The sequence below is a fragment of the Biomphalaria glabrata genome, chromosome 6 (assembly GCF_947242115.1).
Source record: "Biomphalaria glabrata chromosome 6, xgBioGlab47.1, whole genome shotgun sequence".
NCBI classification, from domain to species: domain Eukaryota; kingdom Metazoa; phylum Mollusca; class Gastropoda; family Planorbidae; genus Biomphalaria; species Biomphalaria glabrata.
In genome coordinates, this window is record NC_074716.1 from 26,925,003 (window position 1) to 26,939,518 (window position 14,516).

A 14,516-nucleotide genomic window follows, 5' to 3' on the forward strand; every position below is an offset into this window, starting at 1 on the left:
ATAGACACTTCATCAGGAAGTGTTGTCTTGTGTGAAACAGAGGCTTCACTCGGAAGTTGTGTGAAATAGACACTTCATCAGGAAGTGTTGTCTTGTGTGAAACTGAGGCTTCACTCGGAAGTTGTGTGAAATAGACACTTCATCAGGAAGTGTTCTTGTGTGAAACTGAGGCTTCATCCGGAATGAGTATTGTGTAAAACGAAGGCATCACCAGGAAGTTGTCTTATTGGAACAGAGGCTCAATCAAAGAGGGTTGTCTTGTGTGAAACAGGGGCTCAATCAAAGAGGGTTGTCTTGTGTGAAATATAGGCTCAATCAAAGAATTGTTGTCTTTCATTCTCTGCGACGTCTTTAACCTGCACAGCATTAAAAAAAATAAAGTTATAGCAAGATAGTCATATATAAGTACAGAATCAAATAATAATACATAATCCCGAAGGTTTTGATTGCCGGAGGCGGTAACTGGTATAAGCACTCCAGTACCTTTAAATACATCCAATGGCATGCGTCTCAGTAGCATCTGGTAACTAGTCCATAACCTGGCCCTCGCGCTAGGCTCAGAAATTGGGTTCGGTCCACTGATTTCGCTAACAAAAGCGAGCAACTGGGGCCTAGACCAGTAAGCTTTGGATAGGAGGGGCTCGTAATCATTAGCTGGCTACCCACCTAGTAGAAAGAAAACTGAATCCAAACCTCTGCTGCCTTGCCAAATACGGGAAAGACTTTGGGAGTCTGAGAAAAGATGAGGAGGCGGTGACCCTTAAGCCACTTGCATCACCCAGTGCTACACCCTGTTACGCCGCTGATCCAAGTCTGTAACCAAAAGATAGGGGTGGGTGACATCGTTCGGAGGAAAGCTAATGCCCAGGCATTCATCTCATTTCTATAAGATGATCTATAGTCATTTCGTGACTGAAGGAGGCCAAATATACATTTCCAATTCCAATTTAATATTTCATTCTAGAATTCTACATTTGAGCAATCATCCATAATGTCTAAGTTTAAAACTGTTGTGTACTTCTAGAAATCCAGCCAGAGACCGCACAGACAATGTGCCTGAATGTGGTCATTGTAATATGGGTTGTTGTTGTTGTGATAGATAGAGGGGGGGGCGGGGTTTGGGTAAGCTAACTGTTGTCACTTGACAGGCGCACTCTACTGATCCATAGATTGTTGACTTTGAAAAATAATCTTTCATATCTTATCAAAATAAAAATACGTTGGCAGCATGGCTCAAGTTGAGTTTTATAGATGAATGGCAAAAAGCTTACTGGAGACAGTGCTCAAGTTCTAATTCCAGATAGGAACTTGGAGTTTTTCCATTGGACTCGAGAGTTGTGTTTGTTCAGCGCCTAAAGACGCAATAGCAAACAGGGTGCGAAATAAAAATGGTAGTAACAAGATGTGACAATTTCTTTGCCCATCACAGATTGACATTCGCCCATCACAGATGGACATTTGGGAATGCGAACGCCTTTATCTTTCTAGGTTTAAAAGCGTGTATAGTCAGTACGGTATGAACATGGAGACTTCCACACTAAAATATATAAGAAAAAAATATAAAATTTAATGTTGGTCTGGCACATCGCTTGGGATTACCATGGAGAGCTGAGCTTAATCCCCGACTACAGACTACTGGACTATACATTACACTCTGGCGTGTCTTCACGGTGATATTAATGATGGCTGTTCCCCCGACATAACTCTGTCTGGATTTAGACATACACGTGTCGGTTGTGTCATTGAATGCTCGCCCCTGATAGTCTTAAATCAGTAAAAATTAATTTACAAAAAAAAAAAACAAAAAAAAAAAAACAACAACAAACAAACAGATAATTGTATATATGTAAAGAGAAACGTCTCGAAAATATTTGATATAGCTTAAAGGTCAAGTTTATTTTTTTTTTAAATTCATTTTTTAGCTCCTATGAAAGAGGAAAAGCGCCATTTCTTCTGTGTGGTCTATCTGTCCCACTGTCCGTCTTTCATGCTTAGATCTCATAAACCAAAAGAGCTCCTGAAAATCACAATTTACAAAATTTTGTAGAATGCTAAAAATAGGTGCAACGGCTATCTTTTGACTTCTGTAAGAACCCCCTCCACTTTTTTTTGTTTTTAGAAATGAAAAAAAAAAAAAAAAGATGCTTTCTTCTTTTAAACAAAGATAATATTTCAAAGAAAAATACTAAAGAGGCTTAAGCAGTAACCTATCAACTATGAATGGTAATATATTGCGCATTACACTAAAATCAAAAGGAAGGAAGCTGATTTTTATATTATTTGTAACATTCATCTATAATATGAAGCGAAAAATAAGGCAGTATGTATTTATGTCCCAAATAGAAATAAAAACCGTATGACCAATCTTGATAAAACTTGGCATAAATTTTCCTTAGGTACTAACTAGAACAGTAACGTATGTAAATAATAAAATAAACAGTCAAGTTGAACTGAAATCAGACCCGCCTTTTTCACACCATTGCAAAAATGTAAAGTCTTTTTTTTTTCATTATTATTTGTGTTTTTACCCGGGTTTTATTTTGTAAATTCTGTTTTTGTTTTGTGAAATAATCAAAGGCATCTAATAGTTAAATATCTATCATGATGCCTCATTGAGCTAAATCTAATAGACTTTCTAATTGTATGGCATAGTACAAGATCAGAGTTATTATCTAAGGAACATTCATCCCAAGATTCATTAAGATTGACAATTTGGTTTAGATTTCTATAAAGGACATGCATACAGATATTCTCACACCGGTGTTAGCACATTGCATATATACATACATACACACTTATATACTTCTGATATTCTAGTTTATTTATAAGATAATACATATCTGCATAATTTATTAACAGGTACAATATTAAAAAAAAAAAAAACAAAGCTTACATTAAGTGAAATTGTATCAATTACTTTGAATTTATCATGTAAAACAATTTTTTTTTTATAGAACTAAACCAACAATAAAAAATTGTGTACGATTGGAAAGGTTTTTATTACTTTTTTTTTTAGCGCAATTATCTTGGTCCACTCACTTTTATGTGGTCAAGATTTGGTGGGGGAGGGGGGGGGGAGAAAGTTTCCGTGCGACCTTTTCAAAAACAATTTAAAATAAAAAAATTGTAGAGTCTGAATTCTCTATCCACTTAGCTATACAAGTACTTAGACTCTAGTAGGTTTTATGGTTATCTTTATCCGTTTCAAACTTTTAGCAAACAACCTAATTCTATACACAAAGCCTATCTCCCCTTAACTGGTACAGTCTCTATATAAAACGAAATTTATTAATTACGATTAATGGATATAATAATTGGTCAAGTTTTCAATTGATTCATGTGTTATCATTGGCAAAGTTTCAATTTGATCCGAAAATTGGGCGTGACAGAAATAGCGTGAACAATATTTGTACCAGACAGACAGACAGACAGACGGAGTGAGTTGATAGAAGCTAGGTAAAAAATTCCAATATTTTTTCCATGCCGTACTTGATGTTCTTATGAATAAGTAGAAATGTAGGAACTGCTCAGCTGATTGGTTCGAGTGCCCCGAAGACAAATGACGACAACTTTTTTTTCTATTTCTCTGACCGACGGTTTAACGATGGTGTCGTGTGGCCAGTTCATCGACTTTACTTTCAGCTACTAATGCCATGGACCCATTAGAGTTGGGTGGACACACATTTTTTAAAATATTTGTCACCTATCTGCATACATTCTCTTCCTATCCTACTGTTGAATAGAATAAATATTACCTAATGTTTTTACATATTTTTAATCCAACTCATTATTTTTTTTTTGTTAATATTTTTTTTTGCACTAAGCTTCAAATTTGTAATTCGTGTCTAGAGTTCAACTTGAGAATGTGTTAAATGAGGTTAGTGTTAAATGTGTTAAATGAGGTTAGTATGCCCAAGTCAACGGCAGTAAATACTGCACCAACGAAATGCTTGTTTCTAGATGAAAGATGTTGGTGATAAAATCTTCCGCCAATAGCAGCTGACTACCTGTTCTGTACAGGTTGAGTGTACTAGGGGCAAGAATGTATGACGTCAAAGTACTTCATACAGTTGCGGAGTAACACACACAAAAAAATACTTTCACCTTTACATGGATTCATGCCTCTGTGATTTTATAAATCGTTTCCGAAAAGATGTCACCGCTACCATGCATTGCAATAAAATATTTTTTACACACTGCAGACGTCACAAACAATTATTGTTTGTTGTTTGTTGTATTCTGACCGTGTACATATCGTCAGACAGGTGGGAATGATGACTACAACTCAACAGCGTCTCGTTTAAGTTCAGAAAGTAGATTGAAGACGAGCTTGTTTGATCCAGATATGGAGACACTGCCTCCCATCACCCTTGTCCGAAACAGGAAATAATTCTTAAATAAAGAAATAAAAAGGATTCCCCCCTCCCCCTAAAGACTGGCCGAAAGAAAAAAAAGAAGAAAAGAAACAATTAAAATGTAATAATACTTAAAAATTAAAAAAAACAACAAATCAGTGAGATTGCATCCATTTTTTAAAATGAATTTTGTATTAAATTTTTAAAAGATAAAAAAAACATTAATAAATGTATATGATTGCACTAGTTCTAGTCAAGTTTTTCATAGTCACGAATTGACCAATGACAAGTGTATAAGTTGTACCAATATGACTATGCTCCAGCCCGGACAGGGAACACGGTGGCTGAGTGGTTAAGGGCTTGACTTTCGAACCTTGGGTACTGGGTTCGAATCTCGGTGAAGACTGCGATTAGGAGTTTATGTATGGTATTTACAGGGCGCCCCTGAGTCCACCCAACTGTAATGGATACCTGACTTAAGCTGGGGAAAGTAAAAGCGGTTGGTCGTTGCCCAGCCAGGCAAGGAAGCAAAAACCCCAGTGCAAAGGCCTCAGCCCCCTAGATGACAAAATTGGTCATCATCGAACGACGATGGACAAATTATATTTGACCACACCTGAACCCAAGACCATCGTCTTGGCTGCCCAATCATATGTCAAACCAGCAGGAAGTAAAATGAACATTAAGGAAACGTTCATAAAATTTCTATGAAAATCTACACATTGTCAACATTACACATTGTCAACATTACACATTGTCAACATTACACATCGTCAAGATTACACATTGTCAACATTACACATTGTCAAGATTACACATTGTCAAGATTACACATTGTCAAGATTACACATTGTCAACATTACACATTGTCAACATTACACATTGTCAACATTACACATTGTCAACATTGCACATTGTCAACATTACACATTGTCAACATTACACATTGTCAACATTACACATTGTCGACATTACACATTGTCAACATTACACATTGTCGACATTACACATAGTCAACATTACACATTGTCGACATTACACATTGTCAACATTACACATTGTCAACATATTACACATTGTCAACATTACACATTGTCAACATTACACATTGTCAACATTGCACATTGTCAACATTACACATTGTCAACATTACACATTGTCAACATTACACATTGTCAACATTACACGAATCATAGCCTACTTGTGTCTATGTCAGCATTCTTCACTGATACAACAACAGCAGATACGCCCCTGCTTTGGATGTTGGGGCTGTCTAGGCGAGACATCAAAAGACGGTTAAGACAGATGAGATGTGAGATGAACGGTGAAGGTTTTGATTGAAGAGATAAGGGGAGGGGGGCGCCATGTCCGTGTCTGTCTCCACTGAGCTGGGACCAGTGTAGGGTTGGATGACAAAAAGAACTTATGGCAGGGGCAGGTAAGTCAAGGGGAGACAATACTGACATAATGAAATGGTGTTAGACATGGAAGAGACTGTTTTGTGCACACCTGTTTAGTCATTCCATGATAGAGGTCTAGATTTCTCGAGTTTTTATGTTAAGTTATACCATCATAGAAATTTAGATTTCTAGAGTTTTTATGTTACCTTATTCCATGATAGAGGTCTAGATTTCTCCAGTTTTATGTCGTTATTCCATAATAGAGGTCTAGATTTCTCGAGTTTTTATGTTAAGTTATTCCATGATAGAGGTCTAGTTTTCTTGAGTTTTTATGTTAAGTTATTCCATGATAGAGGTCTAGATTTCTCGAGTTCTTATGTTAAGTTATTCCATGATAGAGGTCTAGTTTTCTTGAGTTTTTATGTTAAATCTTTCCATGCTAGCTGTTAGGATTTCTCTGGTTTTTATGTTAGCAATGAGTGAAGCACTGGCGGATCCAGAACTTTGGAGTGGGGGGGGGGGGCGATTTTTTTCCAAACCCTAACCCTAACGCCCAGTAAACCCTAACCCTATGCATAAACGTGCGTACAGCATATATATATATATATATATATATATATATATATATATATATATATATATATAAAATATATATATATATATATATTCGACATATGAGAGTAAAATAAGACTGTTTCTCAATCTTCGGCGAAAAAAACAGAAAAAAAACCAGTCTTTCTCTTGCAAGCTTGGGGGTCTGGGAGAGCGCTGTAAGCTTCTTCAGTGGGGTTCGGGGCGAAGCCCCGACGCCCAAAAGCGTTTTCTTGCATTTTTCTCTGCAGAAACGCATTCTTCTGACATCTACAGCTCATTATTTATCAGTGGGGTTCGGGGCGAAGCCCCGACGCAAAAAACGTTTTCTTGCAGTATTCACGGCTGAAACGCATTCTTCTGACATCTACAGCTCATTATTTATTAGTGGTGTTCGGGGCGAAGCCCCTACGCCAATAGCGTTTTCTTGCATTTCTCACTGCAGAAACGCATTCTTCTGACATCTACAGCTCATTATTTATCAGTGGGGTTCGGGGCGAAGCCCCTACGCCAATAGCATTTTCTTGCATTTCTCACTGCAGAAACGCATTCTTCTGACATCTACAGCTCATTATTTATCAGTGGGGTTCGGGGCGAAGCCACGACGCCAAAAACGTTTTCTTGCAGTTTTCACGGCTGAAACGCATTCTTCTGACATCTACAGCTCATTATTTATCAGTGGGTTCGGGGCGAAGCCTCGACGCCTAAAAGCGTTTTCTTGCATTTCTCACTGCAGAAACGCATTCTTCTGACATCTACAGCTCATTATTTATCAGTGGGGTTCGGGGCGAAGCCACGACGCCAAAAACGTTTTCTTGCAGTTTTCACGGCTGAAACGCATTCTTCTGACATCTACAGCTCATTATTTATCAGTGGGTTCGGGGCGAAGCCTCGACGCCTAAAAGCGTTTTCTTGCATTTCTCACTGCAGAAACGCATTCTTCTGACATCTACAGCTCATTATTTATTAGTGGGGTTCGGGGCGAAGCCCCTACGCCAATAGCGTTTTCTTGCATTTCTCACTGCAGAAACGCATTCTTCTGACATCTACAGCTCATTATTTATCAGTGGGGTTCGGGGCGAAGCCCCGACGCAAAAAACGTTTTCTTGCATTTTTCACGGCTGAAACGCATTCTCCTGACATCTACAGCTCATTATTTATTAGTGGTGTTCGGGGCGAAGCCCCGACGCCAAAAGCGTTTTCTTGCATTTCTCACAGCAGAAACGCATTCTCCTGACATCTACAGCTTATTATTCATTAGTGAGGTTCGGGGCGAAGCCTCGACGCTAAAAGCGTTTTCTGGCATTCTTCACTGCAGTAACGCATTCTCCTGACCTACAGCTCATTATTCATTCTATTATAAAATGCCTTTTGAATAATGAGAAAAATATTCTAATATGAATTTATAGTCCCTTAATACATTGCAAATACAACTGATTTGTTCTTTGAAAAGATTAGATACCCCACATATTTAGATTAAGGTTTTGAGGATCGCCGCCGAAAAAAAAAAATTCGATTAATAATATTCAATAAAATTCTAGCATAAATTGTGAGTTATGGTCCTAAATTTATTTAACTATAAAAATATGAGATAGAGTAAAGGTTGGAAAAAGTCGACTAATAAAAGATTATCTGGCTTTTGAACTCATCTCAACCGTGACTGTTATATTGAAAAATTTCGTTTGAATTATAATTTTTTTAAAGCAAAGTCTTTCTTAAAATAGTTTTGATAAATTCTTGTCAAATTACACAAACTCTGTCTGGAAAGGGGAAGGGCGGTAAAATGAAAACGATTAATTTTCGCTCCTTTTTATAATTTCTGCTATTGATTGCATTTTGCATTAAAGAATAGGGGTTGGGCGACTCGATATAAGAATTTACTTTATAGCATATATAAATTATATTAGTGACAGATTTTTTTAAATTTTGTAATTTCTTACTATAATACAAAAAGAAAAAGTATTGATTTGTCCGATGGGGGGGGGGGGGGAAGGGGATGGCGTGTATCGCACTTCCACCTGTTTATATTATATAGATATTCGACTAATTTTGTTCACATACTATGATTTCTCCATAAAAGTAGGACCGCCCCCCCCCCCACTCAAAGGGTTTAGATGGGAAGGGCGCTGGAGGTATTCGATCTTCCCCTTCCAATCGGCCAACAGGTGAACGAAATTATACAAAGACCGGTTAAAATGCCTATAACAAGTTTTAATCATATAGATATTTAATTGATTCTGTTAGCAAGCTGTGATTTCTACAAATAAATAGGACCGCCCCCCCCACTCGAAAGTTTATGGTGGGGGGGCGGATTGATGCCATCGCCCCCTCCCGACCCTACCAAATCGTCCAAAATACTAGAAGGGGGGGGGGAGAATTAATCTAAAAATAGGTTGAAATATAAATAATTAGTATATATTATTAACATAAGTAATAAATTCGCATACAAATTGTGTGATCGCCCCTACCGCCCCCCCCCCCCTGGATCCGCCAGTGGAGTGAAGTCATGTCGTAAATATAGGCCTAAATGTTCATAATTGTCATTGGTCGTTTTTCCATTTATTATTCTTGTATTTGTTATTAATATATTTGTTAATTTTGTATTTGTTATTCTCCTAAATGGTTATTCTTTTCGTGAGTTTTTCTTGTAAATTTTTATTCTTTTTAGTAGTCATTCTTAACCCTTTAGACGCGTGTGGTACTTTAGCCTCTAAACAATAGCATTGTAAACCCATGTTTTTTTTAGCGGCCCCCGTAAGGGGAAAAAGCCGCTATTAGGTTTGTGCAAAATGTCCGTCTGTCCGTCTGTCCGTCTGTCACACTCAGATCTCGAACACTAGAAGAGATATGAAAAATATTATTTCGTCATTAAATGCGGCTTGAAAAGTTTAGGTGCAACGGCTACTTTTGGTTTTCTAAAAGCAAACCGTTTAATTTATAAAATTAATTATGCAAGCGATTTTTTCATAAAAATACACCAATTCTAAAACAATTACGTAAATGTAAGGGAGGCAATGTTACAATATGCTAACAAAGATGGACAATTTTTGTGTATTTTCAGTATCACTAAGTCAAATATATTTTAAAAATGTACAGGAAATGTTTACAACAAATATAAATAATAGTTAAAGATGTTTTTTCTGGTCAACTAGCTGCTAAAATTAAAAAGAAAACATTTCTGTTTGTTTATAAAGGCTAATAATGCACTTTGTATGTAAATATCACGCACATTTTTTTAAAATGGACTTTTTATGCAGCGATTTTCGTGCAGTAGCGTAACGTCGCAACATGATCAGGTGCTAAACCAATTCCTTAAACTTTTTTAAAAAATCAGATTTTATTTATTTTTTGTTTAGTGCCCCCATCCAAATAAAAGAAGATTATTTTTGTGCGTTTTGTCTGTTGGTCGGTCTGTCCGTCATGATTAGATTTAAAAAACTAGAACTCTAAAAGCAATTGAAAATCTGATTTACCCTTTAATTTTCCTCCCGTAACATCTCAATAGTTTTAATTATCTAAAAATTGATTGTTCCGGATTTTTTTTGCAAAACTAATCAACCCCAACAAATGTTTGTTTGCTCTTCTAATTTATATTACATTCAATTTCCATGCTTAAACGTTGCAAAAACACATTATCAATATTATGTTGTTCCGTTTTTTATGTAAATAGCATATTAATGCTAAATCAAAATCTCTATACTGACTTATATTTCATTAAGTGTAAAAATGTTCCGGATATTGTTTTATAAAACATGAATTATGCCTAATCGTTGTTTGAAATCGCATAATTTACTAATATTACACTTATATTATTTGACAATGTGTCACTATAATTTGGTTATCAATATCAAATTGTTCCGTATTTTCATCTTTAAACAAATTTTAAAAATATCGACAATAGGTTGTTCAGGGCTTTAAAAAAAAGTAATTTACTAGAATTGATTACTGAACATTACTTTTTAGACATTTAATTTTCTTGCTGAAACATAACATAGAAGTTTTGTAATCGATAAAGAATGTTCCGGATTTAGTTTCTTACAAATCGTCGCCAGAAAGTTCCGAATTTTCTTGCTGAAACATAACATAGAAGTTTTGTAATCGATAAAGAATGTTCCGGATTTAGTTTCTTACAAATCGTCGCCAGAAAGTTCCGAATTTTTTTAAAAATCTACTAACGCCAAATAATTGTTTGAACTCCCTCTTCTAATTAATAAACAAATAATCTTCTCATTTACGAAATAATGTTTTTACGGATTTTTATGAAAAATATTTTAACTCACTACTCTCTTACAGTACATTTAACTTTCTACCTAAAACATTAAAAAATCTAATTATCGTTAATATTATGTTCCGATTTTTAAGGAAAACAGAATCCAAACACCAAAGTAAGGTATGAAAATCTCTCCACATGGCTGTAGTACATCTAATTTTTATACGAGACCATCCAAAAAATTTAATTAACTGTATTACATTTATCTGAAATTCTCTTTTTCTTTTACTATTTATACAAACATCCGGATCAATCTATTATATAAACCTTTCAATTGTGTTCATACCTAAAAATTATTGCGATGTTTTGAAACGTAAAATAAAGGTTAATCAATTTTTAATAACTTTCAGTTTTTTTTTTTATATCAAGATGACGGACAGACCGACTGACAGACAAAACGCAAAAACAATGCGGCTTTGATCCTCTTTAAATAAATTCTATTAGAACTCAGTGCACCAATGTCTATGAACCCTCGTTAAATATCTCGTGTAAATAAAGACATTTTTTTATGGTACCGGTACTAGCCTATTGTGAGGTAATGGAATTTTTTTTCTTTGACGTCATATGAATGACTCTTTAAATGTAATGCTAAAAGAACGCACTCGGTGCACCAATGTCTATTAACCCTCGAAAATTGCTCGTATTGATGAAAACATATTTTAGTCTAACTAAGCCGTGTGACGTAGTGTTTTTTTTTCCTTTGACGTCACATGGAATGAATTCTTTAAATGAAATGCTAAAAGAACGTATTCGGTGCACCAAAGTTTATGAACACTCGATAAATGGCTCTTATTGATGAAGGTGATTTTTAGTCTAGCTAGGCCGTGTGACGTAGTGTTTTTTTTTCCTTTGACGTCATATGGAATGAATTCTTTAAAAGAAATGCTAAAAGAACGCACTCGGTGCACCAATGTCTATAAACACCCGATAAATGGCTCGTACTGATGAAGACGATTTTTAGTCTAGCTAGGCCGTGTGACGTAGTGTTTTTTTTTCCTTTGACGTCATATGGAATGAATTCTTTAAATGAAATGAAAAAAGAACTCGGTATAGTAATGTTTATTAAGCCTCGTTATGTGACTTGATCTACAATTTCTAGATCTAGTTAAGACTAAAATAGACTAGATTAAGATGTAGAATTTCAATTTCTAAACTTAAAATGTAAAAAAAAAGTGTAGATTTTCATTTCCAAACGTTTTGATCAATATTGCAATGTTTTAATATACTAAAACTAATCTACTTTTTTTTATTTAATTTAAATTTAAATTTACGGCTAATGTATCTTTGAAACATTATTACTTTTGACCATCAAAATTAAATCACCTCTTGAATATTATTTGCGAATATGTAGATCCGACAGGGATCCGACTTTGACGGGGGCCGCCTCTGAGTTTGTGTAACACAAACTCTCTTTGTAATCTTGTTTTTATAGTCATTGTAAAAAAGCTCAGCACTTTAAGGGTTAAATGTGTTATTCTTATTTTCCACATTCTTATATTTGTCTATCTGCATTCATCTTCACAGGTGCATTAGGGTAATGACCCTTACTTTTGTTTTAAAGTCCGCTTCGCAAAGCTTTACTTTACACATTTTAAATAGTCACTAAGAGGAAATAACTAGATTAATACGTGTATGTTAGGCTATATTGAATAGAGAAGTCATTCATGATGATGTCCCTTTGTAGTTTGGTGTGAGCTGCTTGACACTGTAGACCAGTGGTTCCCAAACTTTTTTGTCTTGTAGACCCCTTGCCATGTTTTCTGGTTTTTGGTAGACCCCCTGCTTAATTTATACCGGTACTGCATTTTTGCTAATTCACAAACTCAATATTTTAAAAGTAATTTCTAAGTGTAGTGAGTCGAAGAGTAAATAAGTAATTTAAAGCTACTTTGTAATTTAGAGAGCTCTATCTTTTTTATTCATAAAATTCAAATTTATAACCAATTTAAATAACAAATGATATGTATTACTGAAACTACCAAAGACACTGCAAAAGTGTGGGTTTTTTTTTGTTTTTTTTTTTTGCAGGTTCATCATCCGTTGCTAGGGATATTATGTTTGATATAGGAATTTGTTGTTCTATGAAGTAGTTCTTCATACAATAAATATTAATTAATTAATTGGCCTTAGGTATCACTGTATCTGTATTTCTTCATCTTTTACGTCTGGCTCAAACATTGGGTCCGCAAAACTTTTTTCTCAAACAGGAGAAGGGGCGAAGTAACTGGCGTCTAAATCAGTAAGCTTTGGGCAGAAGAGACTCATTAGCCTAGGCTTGCAACCCATCTATCAGGGGGAAAACTGAATTCAAATCTCTGCAGATATACCCAAACATGGGAACTGTTTCCTGGGTGAAATAAGGAGCAGATATACCCAAACATGGGAACTGTTTCCTGGGTGAAATAAGGAGCAGACGACCCTTAGTCAGTATGCAGCACACAGCGCTACACCCAGTCAGAGCCTGCGACGCCACTGATCCCAAACTGTATATGTTGTTTGCAAAGAATTTAATAAGAAGCTTTGTTATAACTCATACCACCGATGTATTTACTGTATTGTTGCTTAAAGAAATGTGTTTAAAATAATATCAGATGTACATTTGTGTAAAACAGTTTTTAAAACTACTTTGATAGCTGGTAAAATCAATGTTTTATCTGTAGCCTTTTTTCGTATTTGGTTATAAGTAAAGAGATTTTTTAAGACGCGCACAAACCATCATCTTATCTAGGCCTATATGACTTTGAAGAGAGATTTTGTGGGTCTATACTAAACTTTATCTTTGAGAGTTCTAAAGTTTTTCAAACAATCTGGTATAAACTTTGTCACATGTAAATTATGAGTGAGTCTGGTGTGAATGTACATTTTGTTTTCTTATAGTTATAATGTTTTTTGTTTGGTGTAATGCACAAATTGTAAGACAAATTTCCATACGGACAATAAAGATTATTATTATTATTATTATTAAATCTATATCTTTTTTATCAGAATGGTATTGTCGCAATTGATCTTCCACCTAATTAGTTTCATATCGTCATAAAAAGGCACTTGGCGACCGCTTCTTTGACAAGGAAGAAATGAATCCCAATTTTAAATAACTAATGCTGTATAATCTACATTTATTTTTTGTTACATGTAGAAAAAATTAAGCTATTATAAGTATTGAAATTAAATATAACAATTTTTCGTTTGAATAGCAGGATAAATATTGAACGGTTAACTAAGGAATTAATCATATATTAGTGTATGAAATATTTACATTGATGAGATGTGAAAATTAAAGTCACGTCCTGCTTAAATGAAATCCATTTTCGTAGACCCCCATGGACTTCTCATAGACCCCCAATTTATTTTCTCACTTTCGTAGACCCCTTGGAACTCTTCGTAGACCCCTGGGGGTCTATATAGACCACTTTGGGAATCACTGCTGTAGACCATAGAGTGAAGAAAATCAGGTGCATGCGTACTTCGTACATTATTTACAATGCAACAAAAAGTTTTAAAAAAAAATCCTCACTGTTTTTCAACTTAATTTGGTCTGTGCAATTAAGAGTGTTGCTTGTGTGCTGCACGAGTGCTAAAGTGCAAAATGTGTGCGTAAGTGTTACATGTGTGTTAAAGTGCTACATGTTGTTAGAGTTATACAGACGTAATAAAGTGCTACATGTGTGCTAGAGTGCTACATGTTGTTAGAGTTATACAGACGTAATAAAGTGCTACATGTGTGCTAGAGTGCTACATGTTGTTAGAGTTATACAGACGTAATAAAGTGCTGCATGTGTGCTAGAGTGCTACATGTTGTTAGAGTTATACAGACGTAATAAAGTGCTGCATGTGTGCTAGAATGATGAATGCGTGCTAGCGCACACTAGAGCGCTATGCGTGTACTCGACTGCAAGTGTG

At 35.3% G+C, this 14,516-nt stretch overlaps 1 long non-coding RNA gene across 2 annotated transcripts in view; it reads right to left on the bottom strand.

Moving 5' to 3' along the window:
- The window catches only part of LOC106070606 (uncharacterized), a 63,514-nt gene continuing 48,998 nt past the window's right edge, over positions 1-14,516 (bottom strand). The window contains exon 4 of one of the 2 annotated variants that reach the window (XR_008778724.1): positions 1-356. This is a non-coding gene — a long non-coding RNA (uncharacterized LOC106070606). The remainder of the gene's footprint in view (positions 357-14,516) is intronic. The other variant, XR_001218271.2, reaches the window with a different exon arrangement.